Genomic DNA, 12,038 nt, shown 5'->3' with positions numbered 1-12,038 from the left:
TCTCACTTTATTCACCATCAGTCTGCAGGTCTTTCCAAGATTTTCTTTGTTCTTCATATTGTTCATTTCCTATCACTCAATATTCTTCCATTATATCCATATGTTATTATTTGCTCAGCCTTTCCCAATGAATAGACACCCAATTTGTACCAGTATTTAAGTTAATTTTATAAATGACCTTATCACTGATTCTTAGCACTCCTTATTCTCTTTGCCACCATTCTACCACTATTACTATAGATGGGGTAAAGGGTTGTAACAAGACTAGCAGGCCTTTATATTTTTTTTTTGTTTCCTAGATTGCCATGGTGAAGAGTTCATCATATAGTAGACAAGAAACTGTAGGATCATTCTCCATAGAAATGAAATAATAAACCAATGCTTTACTTAATTCCAAGAAATAAGTGAAGTGTTTGAAAAAATAACTCAGAACTTAGAGTTTCTAGCTGTCAATCCACAAGTATTATTGGGCAGTTATTATATGCTAGATCCTGGAGAAAAAATATAAAAAAATGACACAGTCTCCACTCACAAGGAGCTTACATTCTTATAGGAAATGAACATAAATTTTAACGTATACAACATAAATATAAAGTGAATAAATGAAAACAAAATCACAGTAATTAGTTAGATACCAGACCATTTGGAGAAAGGGCAGAAGTTGGAGAGATAAGAAAGTAGAAAGTAGTTCTTAAGATGTATCTTAAAGGAAGATAGGGACTCTCTGAGTTGGAGGTAGGAAGGAAGTACGTTCCATGGATAAGGGACAGTGAGTGTTAAAGCAAAGTCTAGTGAGTGTTTATTGAATCACACCTCCCTGTCACATTTCTTGTACTATTTCCTTGTATTGTTCTTTAACTTGTAATGCACTGTTTCCTTGTCCTAAAGGTCAAAGACAAGATTTGATAGTAGGTTTTAAATGCTCATCATAATACCTTGCATAGCAGGTAACCAATAAATATTTATTGTTTAATTGATAAAGGAGAAATATTTCATCTTGGAAGCAAAGGTAGATTAGATGCTGATATTTATTGTATAATTGATATATAACTGAAAGCCGATCTACCTTCATTTCATTGCCAACAAGTTAATATACAGAACCAACCCAGTAAAATGTGACTGAAATCCATTAGATCCACCTGAATGAAAAATATGACTATTCGGGTGGGGAGGGGAGCCAACTCAATTTCCTTCACACAATAAAATTTCTTTTGAAAAAGGAGGCACAATTCTGAGGGTAATTTTCATGGAGGTATGTAGGAGGAATAGCCAACAATACCTGTAAGGGCTAACAGGATTTCTGTTGGTATTTCTCCTAGAACACCTTGAAAATGTTCCATGGAATCAGCTCTGCACAAAAATAAGCACTAGGCTTTTGTGGCAAAACTTCAGAATGTTGCCAAGTGGCTTAAAATATGTTAGCACACAGAAGATTTTATAAGCAGAAAAATATAGATGATGGTAAAAGAGCTAAAGCCTTCAAAAGATGTAAACCATTTTCCATTGAAGATGGTATCTTTTTGAATAAGGGACATAAATGTGCCCACCGGGCTCATGTTTTATTTGATAAAATGTGCTTGTTAAGAAATTATTTTGCTTATTTATCTCTCCCATGGTTTGTTTAGAATTCTGAAATGTTTTCTATATATATGAAATTTCATTTCTGATGGTTGTAAAGTTTATTTTATGTGTAACCTTTTGCCAAAGTTTAATAAGCTTTCAACAACTGGACCATTTTTTACATGATTTCCAGGAAAAAATGTGCAAATTACCTATTCAGAGGGAAGCATAGCTCATATATTTAGCACTGTAAGATAATAATAAAAAGGTTTAGCATTCATGTAGAAACTTCATCTTCAAAGTGCCTTATAAAAATTAACTGATTGCATCTTAAACACTTCTACTGTTGGCAAGAATCATGTTCTTTATTTCACATGAATTGAGTAGTTGAAAAGACCTGGGGAGTCTTTAAAGGAAGTCTTTAAATAAAATTTCATATTTACCCAGAAAAAGGTTGGATTTTTTTTGTTTATTTTTGTTTCACAATAATACTTTCAACTCTCAATGAATACCAAAAAGTGTCATGGAGCACATTACAAAATGTTCATTTTATTGGAAAAGTGAGCAACTTATTTGAACAATTGAATGAAATAATTATGTATACATGTTTACATATGTGTGCAAATTCATGTGGGATTAGACATGTATTTGTAAGTAGATGGAGTCTAAAGAGGGAAGAACACAAATAAGGGATAAAAGGAGAGGGAAGAAGACTAAAAACCTATCTTTGGGCTCAAAAATCAGTTGAACAAATGCAAGGTAGAAGAGGTTATAGTGCCAATGTGATGTTTACAGCACCCATGGTGGCTATGAATGTGCTGGTGTAGTTCTGACTCACAAAATGTAACAGACTCTCCACATCGAAGATGGAATCAAGACATTTATTTAGAAACCAGAAAGTCAAATCCCAACACCAGAAAGTCAAAGTCATCTTAGCAACCAAGAAGTTGGTACATATAACCAATGCAGGGAGCACCAACATTCCAAAGCCTTCCCTCTGCCAAGCCTTCAAAACAAAACAGCATTCCCTTAAGCAAAAATGCCCCTCTCTCACTCATGCTAATTGCTCTACCTCAGCTCTGGATGATCCCACCTCTGCTCATGCTCTCTCCTTCTCCTTCCCCACCCTTCCTACTCTACCCTTTCATTAAGCTCCTCCACCAGTGGGCTCCATTTGGTCATATTTGGCCTATTAAGGGCAGGGAAGATCTTCAAATTCCCATTACCATTACAGATGTATGGTTAAGTAATGTTTTATGTTTAAAAAAGAGATGATAGAATTTTAACACATTATAAATTCAATGTGAATCAACAGTATGATGTGAAAGCTCATAAATACAATTCACCTTGCCCTGGTAGTCTTAAAAACAGTGTCCAAGGAGGAAGAGAGGTGTTACAGCAGCTCAGGGTCAATCACAAACTATGCAGCACAAAAAGCAAGGGAGGTGGGATACAAAATCAGACCTCCCTCTGTACCTCTCTCCCTTCTGTCCCCTTCCATTGGGGAAAAAAGAATAACAAAACTATAGTATCAAATATACAACTCAATGAAGACACATACTTGCATTGGTGTAATGGTAATGTAATTTGAATTTGAAGATCCCTTTGTGTTGGCAAAAGTAGTAGTTACTTAACACTTAGTAACTGATCAAGCCTCTGATTGGGGAACAGAAGTTATGAACTCCTGTCTCCTGTTACTGACATAACAGGAAGGGGTTGGCTGAAGGAAGTAAGTAGCTAATACTGTATATATAAGAAAAGCCCCAGAGAGGCACAGTCAGAATTTCCTTGAGACCGAGATCTGGTGGCAGAACAGCTACAGAAGAATAGAGAAGTGAGTCCTGAAAATTTGTGGTAGTAGAGCTTCTTCTGAACAGTAGCCCAGAGCCAGGAGCCCAGGTGACCGAAGCATGACTGGGATACTGAGACTTTGTTTGTTTGTGGCTTGGATGAGCCTTGAATTCCCTGAAGCAAAAATGGTGAGGCATCTGACATGGACCAGAACCTGTGAAGTTCAGTGTGGAGAAGGACCTGCCCAGAGAGCTGGTCAAGGAACTGGGAGCTGTCTGCTAGTGAACCCAGGTGACAGTCTGGTGAATCCAGGTAGAATCTGGAACCATGGAAGGGGAGCCAGCAAATGTGACAACAGGCCCCAAGTCAAGACCTCTCCTTGGGTACTGAGTAATTATGGAATTATAGTTTACTAGTAACCTAAGGGTGAATGGTTTTGTGTATGATACTTAGTAAGATTTTGCAGAATAAGTGACTGATTGTACTTTGAGTACTTTGAGATATAGTTACTGATAAGTGACTGGTTTAGTTAATCAAGACTTTGCCCCATGAGTGGAAGACTTTGATTATTGTACTTTGAAATTACTGATAAATGATTGATTGAGTTAATCAAGACTTTGCCCCATGAGTGGAAGACTTTGACTGTACTTTGATACTGCTGTTAAATGATTAATTGAGTTAACTTAAGAGGTACTATTTTACTTTAAGACTATATTGTGAATATTATATTGTGATTTTCTATGATAAGTCGTAATATTGTGAATGCTGTACCTGGATTTTTCATGGATGTTTTGCTTTTGTTATGGAATAAATAGAGTGATCACTATACTGAGTAATCAGAAACTTAAAAAAGCTATCCACGGTAACAGTTCTTCTGGAAAGCTTCTGTGCATGGCATTACAATTGGCCATACCCAATAAATATATGTCTATCTGTGTTTTCCATTACCCATCACATCTCTGTTAGGCAAAATGTATAACATGTTTCATTATGAATACTCAAGAATTGTGGCTGGTCATTTTGCTGGCTGGAATTCTTAAGTTATTGTTTTAAGTTCTGGTGCTGCTCACTTCACACTCATAGAAGTCTTCTCAGGTTTCTCTGAAAACATCTTCATTATTTCCTACTGGACAATAATATTTCATCACATTTGCATAAAATACTTTATCCACTTCCTAATTCATGGACACGCCATTGGTTTTTAGTTCTTTCCCTTGCCACCACAAAAAGAAAATAGCCTCTTTATTTCTGTACATACAGGCCCTTTACCTATTTTTACCTATTTTTGTATAGATTTTAGTGGCATTCCTACATCAAAGGCGATATAGTATGTTGTATTTATTTTGTATTATGCAGTCTTTAGAATGTTAAGGAATAGTGATAGCAAAGATATGGAAAAAGTCACTAAAGTATGATATAGAAAGTCTTTTCAAATTTCAAATGTCTAAAACCTCACATCAGTTTCTGGCTAGGTCCCTCTGGTATTCATCATCATTGTCATCACCATCATCAATCATAATGATTATCATGATTAAATACTGGGAAGAACAGGTCATGAATTGGCTAAATTTTAATTTTCATATTTAATAATGTATTTAGATGTCAATATTTAATAATTGCATAAAATTTAATTTAATTTCAGTTTTAATTCTTGTAATAAAATTTAATTATTAAATTAATTGATATTTGTTTTATTGTCAAATTTACATTATTAATATAATTAAGTAATAATTATTTTATTATAAAATTATTAACTTTTAATAATTTTGCTAAAAATAGCTAGCATTTACATAGCACTTCAAGGTTTGCAAACACATTATAAATATTATCTCAACATATACTCACAACAACATTAGGAAGTAGGTATTATCATTATTTTCATTTTATTGTTGAGGAAATTAAAGAAGACAGAGGCAATGACTTGTCCACGGTCATGTAGCTAGGAAGAATTTGAGGTTGGATTTGAACTCAAATTTCCCTAACTGCAGGCACAGTCATCTATTTGATGTGCCACCTGGCTACTTTACTCTGCCTTTTATCTTATTTCCTTCTCTCCCTTTTCCTCTTTTCTGCCTGTAGAGTAAAATATATTTCTGTTTCCAATGATGTTTGTGTATTCTTCCATCTGACTAATTCAGTTTTAAGTATTATGTACTCCTTCCCATACTTTCCTCTTCCTTAGCATAGTCTTTTACTTGGACCTTAATGATGTGATGTAATTTCCCTCATCCTTTTTCTCCAATCCATCATCAGAATATTCCTTTTTTCCTTCCTTTATTTTATCCTTTTAAAATCATCAAAGCATAAAAAAAAAATCATTCCCAGGTCCACTGTCCTAATAGACTCTGAGCAAATGCATGTATAATCGTCCCATATCAGAAAGTAAAGAGTACATCATTTTAGTCATTTATTTGTGCTTGCTTGTACCTTTTAATATTTCACTTCATTCCTTCACTTGAATTTCAAAGTTTCTATTCAATCCTGTTTCCTTTCATAAGAAATACTTGGAAGTTGTCTATTTCATTATAAGCACACTTTTCTCTCATGATTATACTCAGTTTTGCTGAGTAAGTTTCCTTCATTGTAAGCCTATATCTTTTGACTTCTAGAATATTAAGCTCTCTCTCCCATTCCCAATCAATAGCTGAATTTTGTCAGTTTTAAAACCTCCACATTTCTTACATCTGTCCTCCTTCTCCCTGCTCAATCACTCACCAGTGTAATTCAGGTCCTTCTCAGCCTCTCTCTTGAACTATCACAATAATCTCTAGACTATTAATAACTCTGCCTCAATTCTCTCCCCTCACCAGTCTTTCCATCATTGCCAAAGTGGTTTTCTATTGCAAGCCTCAGACTGCAGAGGAGGATAGATCTGAGACTGCACTCTGATAACCTAGCTTCCCTGGCCACCCTTTCTAGTACTAGTTGTACTTTCACCCATTCCTCTCAGCTCACTTATTGTGGTTGAGATTCCTTCCTATTCCCACTTCCAGTTTCTCTCTCTACCTCCAGCATATAGTAATCTTGACTCTTTTGAGGTTGCTGCTGTTGATAACTATCACTCAGTAAAAATCCTGGTAACTGTTGTCTATAAACCTCCAGGTCATTCTCTCTATTCCTTAGTGAGTTCAGTATATGGCTCACAATTTTTCTATATTTCTCAACTCTTTCCTTTATACTAGGGGACTCCAACATACATACTGATTCTCCCTCAAGCATCCTAACTTCTCAGTTCTTCAACCTATTCATTTTCTATGCTCTACTTCTTCACCCTAACTCAGCCTCAGACATATGGTTATATCCTTGATCTTGCCATCACCCACAAATGTATCACCTCTGCGTTCAATAATTTCAAAATCCCTTCATCCAATCTTAATCTATTGATTTTTGCCCCTCTTTTACAAGACCCTACTCCTTACCTACACCATGACCTCCAGTGCCTTAACCCCTTAATTGTTTCCCACAATATTTTCTCTGTACTAGTCACTTTCTTTTTTTCCCCATCTTGACCCTTTGGCAAACCAATTAATGTATACTTATCTACTCTTATGAAGCTCTAGTCATTTTTGTCATTCTGCTGATTATATCCTGACAAGCCTTGCCTTTGAATTTCAACTCCCACCATTTACCACCTTTCTTTCTACATACATACTGCTGAATGAAGGTGGAGAAAATCATGTAATCATTCTAAATGTATCCACTACAAATTAACATTATTCAATCTCAACTTGGCTTTCATTACTGCTAGGAAATCCTTATCAAGTCACTATCCCATTCTCCACACTGGCTCTTACAAACCTTTTAATTTTTTCCAAAACCTCTCACACCCTCCCCTTCCCTCACCCTCTCAGCTGAGAACCTTACCTCATATTTTACAGAAAAAAATGTTGATATAATTTGGTTTGAGCTATCTCTTCTCCTCTCTTCTTCATCTCACATTACTTATATGTTTTCTGCTACTATCTTCTTAACTCCTGTCTCACATGATGGCATGGCCTTATTCCTTCCTTGCCAAGGCTCAAGCAATCCTATTCCTTCTTGTCTCTTCCAACAGATTTTCATCTTTTGTCTTCCAATATATCACTTATTTTCAGTCTATTGCTATCTTTTTCAAAATCCCTTCATCCAATCTATTAATCTATTGATTTTTGCCCCTCTCATTTCATACTGCTTATAAACATGTCCATGTCTAGTTCATCCTAAAACAAACAAAAACCCCCCACTTGGTCCTTCTATCCCCACTAACTATTGTCTTGTATTTCTTCTGTCCTTTGTAGCTAAATTCCCTGAAAATACCATCTACGAGTGATGCCTCCACTTTGTCTCCTCTCATTCTCTTCTTTACAATATGACTTCTTGTCATTCAGCCTTATCATTCAACTTATCATTCAACCTTATCATGAAACCTCTCCCTCTCCAAAGGTAACAAGGATCTCTTAGTTGTTAAATCCAAAAGCCTTTTCTCAGTCTTCACTCTCCCCTACCTCTCTGCAGCCTTTGAGGTGGATCACCTTCTCCTTGACACTCTCTTCTCTCTAGGTTTTTGGGACAACAATCTCTGCTGGTTTTCCTCCTACCTATATGACTATTCCCCAATTTCCTTTGTTCCATACTCATCCAGATTACTTCCTCTAGTTGTAGATGTCATATCAGGTTTTGTTAAGGACCCCCTTATTTTCTCCATCTATACTACCTCAATTGGTAATCTCATTTGTTCCCATTAATTTAATTACCATTTCTATGTTGATGATTATCATATCTACCAATCCTGCCCCAACCTTTCTGAAGACCTCAAATCACACATATCCAACTGCCTTCACTATTATGGTCAAGGGCAATACCATCCTCTTAGCCCCTCAGGTTTGAAACCCAGGACCCATCCCCACCTCCTTACTATCTCCACCCCATATCCAAATCATTGGCAAGGTCTATAGCTTACACCTTTGCAACATTGCTTGATTCCTTCCCCTCTCCTCTGACCATGCCAATGGAGCCTGTTCATCTCATGCCTAGAGTATCAGGATATTTTGCTGGTCATTCCATCTGCCTTAATTCTCCCTACTCCAATCCATTCTCTATTTTGTCACTAAAATGAGTTTCCTAAAATTCAGATCTGATCATATGACTCACTCTCCCCTCTCCTCCCCATCCCCCCACTCAATAAATTATAGTGGCTTCCTATCACCTTCAGGAACAAATACAAAATCTTGTACTTGACAGTCAAAGTTTGCTCCTAACTTTCCAGTCTTCTCAGATTTTACTCCCCAACATATATTCTTTCCAGTGACACTGGTCTCCTATTCTTTGAATAAGACATTTCCTCTCTCAGCTCTGGACTATCCATCCTTCATACCTGGAATGCTTTCCCTACTCATCTCTACTTCTTGGAATTCTTGGCTTCCTGTAAGTCCCAAGCAAAATTACATCTTCTAAAGAAAGCCTTTCCCAACGCCCCTTAATTCTAATGCCTTCCCTCTATTACTTATTTCTCATTTTTCATATATATATATATATGATTGATAGAGCTGAGAAGTATTGAGTATTAACAACTGAGTCAATCTGCATGGTGCTGAGGTTTTGAAAGAATAGTTTATGCTTGGGGAACCATGATATTCCATGGAATGCAAACAAAGCGGGGTCTATTTTTGACTCTTTTTGTAGTCCCAGCACTTTGCACAGTGCCTGACACATAATAAGCTCTTAATAAATGTTTATTAATTGATTAACATAGTGCATTCTTTATTATAGCACATTGTCTTTATGATATTACAAATAAATTAACTTTCCCGAAAGCTGAAGTATCTTACCAATTTTTAAAATAATTTTTAAATGTTTTGTTTGATGGCATTAGCATTATGAGACGAAATGCCTTTCAATTTTATGTTTTATGATACATTTGTCAGCACAGCTATATTGAGACATCCCATAGATGTAGACAAAACATTATCTGACCGTGACAGAACATAGTAACTCTATCCACCTCCTTTGTTCTCACTTAATGCGGTCTAAAGACATAAGATCTTAGGTTTTATAACTAAGGAACCTCAGGAAATCAACTCAAACCCCTTCATCAAACATCTGCTATAACAAAGAACTCAGTAAAACCAGATTTTAAAAAAAAGACCAAATTTAACAGCATATTGCTAGTCATAGTGAGTGTTGTTCATGTTTCCAACCATCTTCCCAGCCCCCTCCCCTCTGCAATCATTTGGTTATTATATGCAAAATTGATTTCTGTGTTTTGTTTTATTTTGTGTCTTTTTTGGTCAGTTTTAAATTAGATCTTCTAATCTGGAATGTTAATAAAGTCTTCCCAAAAATGTTTTCACAGATCCTTTCAATGGGTGTGTGTGTGTGTGTGTGTGTTTTAATAGAACATACTTCTAATATAGTTGCATTCCCTAGACCAAATGCTTGGCATGAATCTTTCAACTGAACTCAACCTTCTCTCTCGAAATAACAAGCAGCCAGGTTTGCAAAAATGCCCGACAATTGGAAAAGTCCTGATGGGATTATCAACTTTGGAATCAATTGAAGCAGAGGCTTTTAAAAACAGAACATTTTTGGGAGGCTAGGTGGCCCAGTGAATGAACACTGGCTCTGGAGTCAGGAGAAACTGAGTTCAAATACGGCCTCAGACACAACACAAAAACAAGCTGTGTGACCTTGGGCAAGTCATTTAACTCCAGTTGCCCTACCTTCCCTCCTCTGAAAAGCAAACAAAACAAAACAAAACAAAACAAACCCAGAACATTTGCTTACTTAGTGAATGTTTAAAACTCAAACATTTGTATGTGTGGTAGGTATATACATCCACAGAATCCAGAGTCAGTGTGGTGTAATAGAAAGAATATGGACCTGGAAACCACAAGTCCTGGATTCTAATCAGGGATGTGCTGGTCAATGTTTTACAATGGGGAGTGGGGGAAGAGAAGGGAAGGATGTATGAATGAAAGTATTTTATGTTTTATCTGCATATTAACATTTTCCCATCACTTTAAGTCTAGACAATCCACAAAACAATAAACCAAGCCCTCATTTGTAGCATTTGCTCTTTTCTGAGGTGTAAATGCTCACATTGGAAATTTAATAATCAGCTTTCTCTAGCTTTTACAAGTTGGTTCCAGTGCACCACTTATTCTAATGCAAGTTCTTCTAAGTTATTTGACATTTGGTGAGTAATTCAAGAAACATTTTTTTAAGCATTTACATTATGAAAAATAAAGCTGTAGGGGATCTTGGGGGAAACAAAGTCCCAGCTTTGTCATTACTAGTTATTCCACCTTGGTTAGTTTATTTGATTTAGATTTGAATTAGATTATTTGATTTCTAAGGATACTTATAGATTTAAGTGATCTTTAAGCTTCTATCCAGTTTTAAATAGATAATCCTAATATACATGACTATACTATTCTCAAGGAATTTATGGCCTAATTAAAGGTTTTAGCACAGGGAAATGGATAATGCAAATACAAGATAAAGGTAATGATAATTAGTGTATAAATATATAGTATGAACATCAGTTTCTCTCCTTTTCCTCATCTGTTGAATACAGATGTTGGAAAAAAGTTATCTTCCTTCCTTGAATTAATGTGCTATCATTTTGTTTCTGGACTCTTAGAGATGGTGTAAATAACAGTCTTTTGTGTTTTATTTAGAGAACTGATATAGATATGTCCTTTCTGTTATTGGAATAATGTTTTATTGCTAGTCAGATCATCAATTTCATTGCTGATATATTGACTATGATGGCCTATGTTAATCTGTGTTCACTGCCACTGAAATGACAAACAGTTGATAAAGACATTACACTCAGTCTTCTGTTCCTCACTTTCTGGTGAGATGGGTAATAGAGACCAAGAGTCCCAGGTCTTTAATTTCCTAACACAGACTTTCCTTTCTGTTCAGAGGTATTCAGCAGCAAAATAATCACCATTTATTACAGCATAGAGATATGGATTCAGGAAGGTGTCAGAGAGGTCACCTCCCAGCAAAATCCTCCCAAACACAAATTACTTTCTGATTCTAATTGTAACCTTCACTACTTGCTGTTGATTCTTTTAGAGGTTCTAAAGTAACCCAATCAAGGAAAGTGGGGGACTCACATTAAACTTTGCCATGCATAGATATTAAATGATGACTGATGGGTTCAAGGGTTAATAATCAATATTGGGCAAGAAGAATAGATTCATTCAAATGCCTTGCTTTTTTTTTTCTTGAAAATAGGCCAAAAAAATCTTTGGATATTGTGATAGTCAACAAAAGGGAACACAGATATCAGACTCACATTTATCTGTGTTACAGCTTTTCTGACTTCCCCACCATGCCTTGCATTCTTTTTTTCTTGAAAATAGAGGGAAAATATGGTTTGGAGGTCATGGTATTCAACTTAAGGAAATATAGATGTCAGGTTCACTTTTACCTGTGTTACAGCTTTTCTGACTTCCCCACTGGCAAATTAGGCCTGCCTAAACTTGGGATTTTTATTAAAGGCTTTGGGGAAATAGTGTATTCACCTGGCATATTCACAGGTCAGGACATTCAGAGTTTCATTAATGTGGGAGCTTAAGTGACAGTTAATCTGCATCCATAATATATTCACTCCAAGATACATGGGGTTTATTCCTTGAGATACTTTTTAACAGAATGCTTTAGAAGCATGCAAATAGCCAATTATCTTTACCTAG

Source organism: Petaurus breviceps, unplaced genomic scaffold (assembly GCF_028583685.1).
Source record: "Petaurus breviceps papuanus isolate PSGF00001 unplaced genomic scaffold, PetGlider_PUasm1.0 38, whole genome shotgun sequence".
In the NCBI taxonomy this organism is placed as follows: domain Eukaryota; kingdom Metazoa; phylum Chordata; class Mammalia; order Diprotodontia; family Petauridae; genus Petaurus; species Petaurus breviceps.
This window is presented reverse-complemented; position numbering follows the sequence as displayed.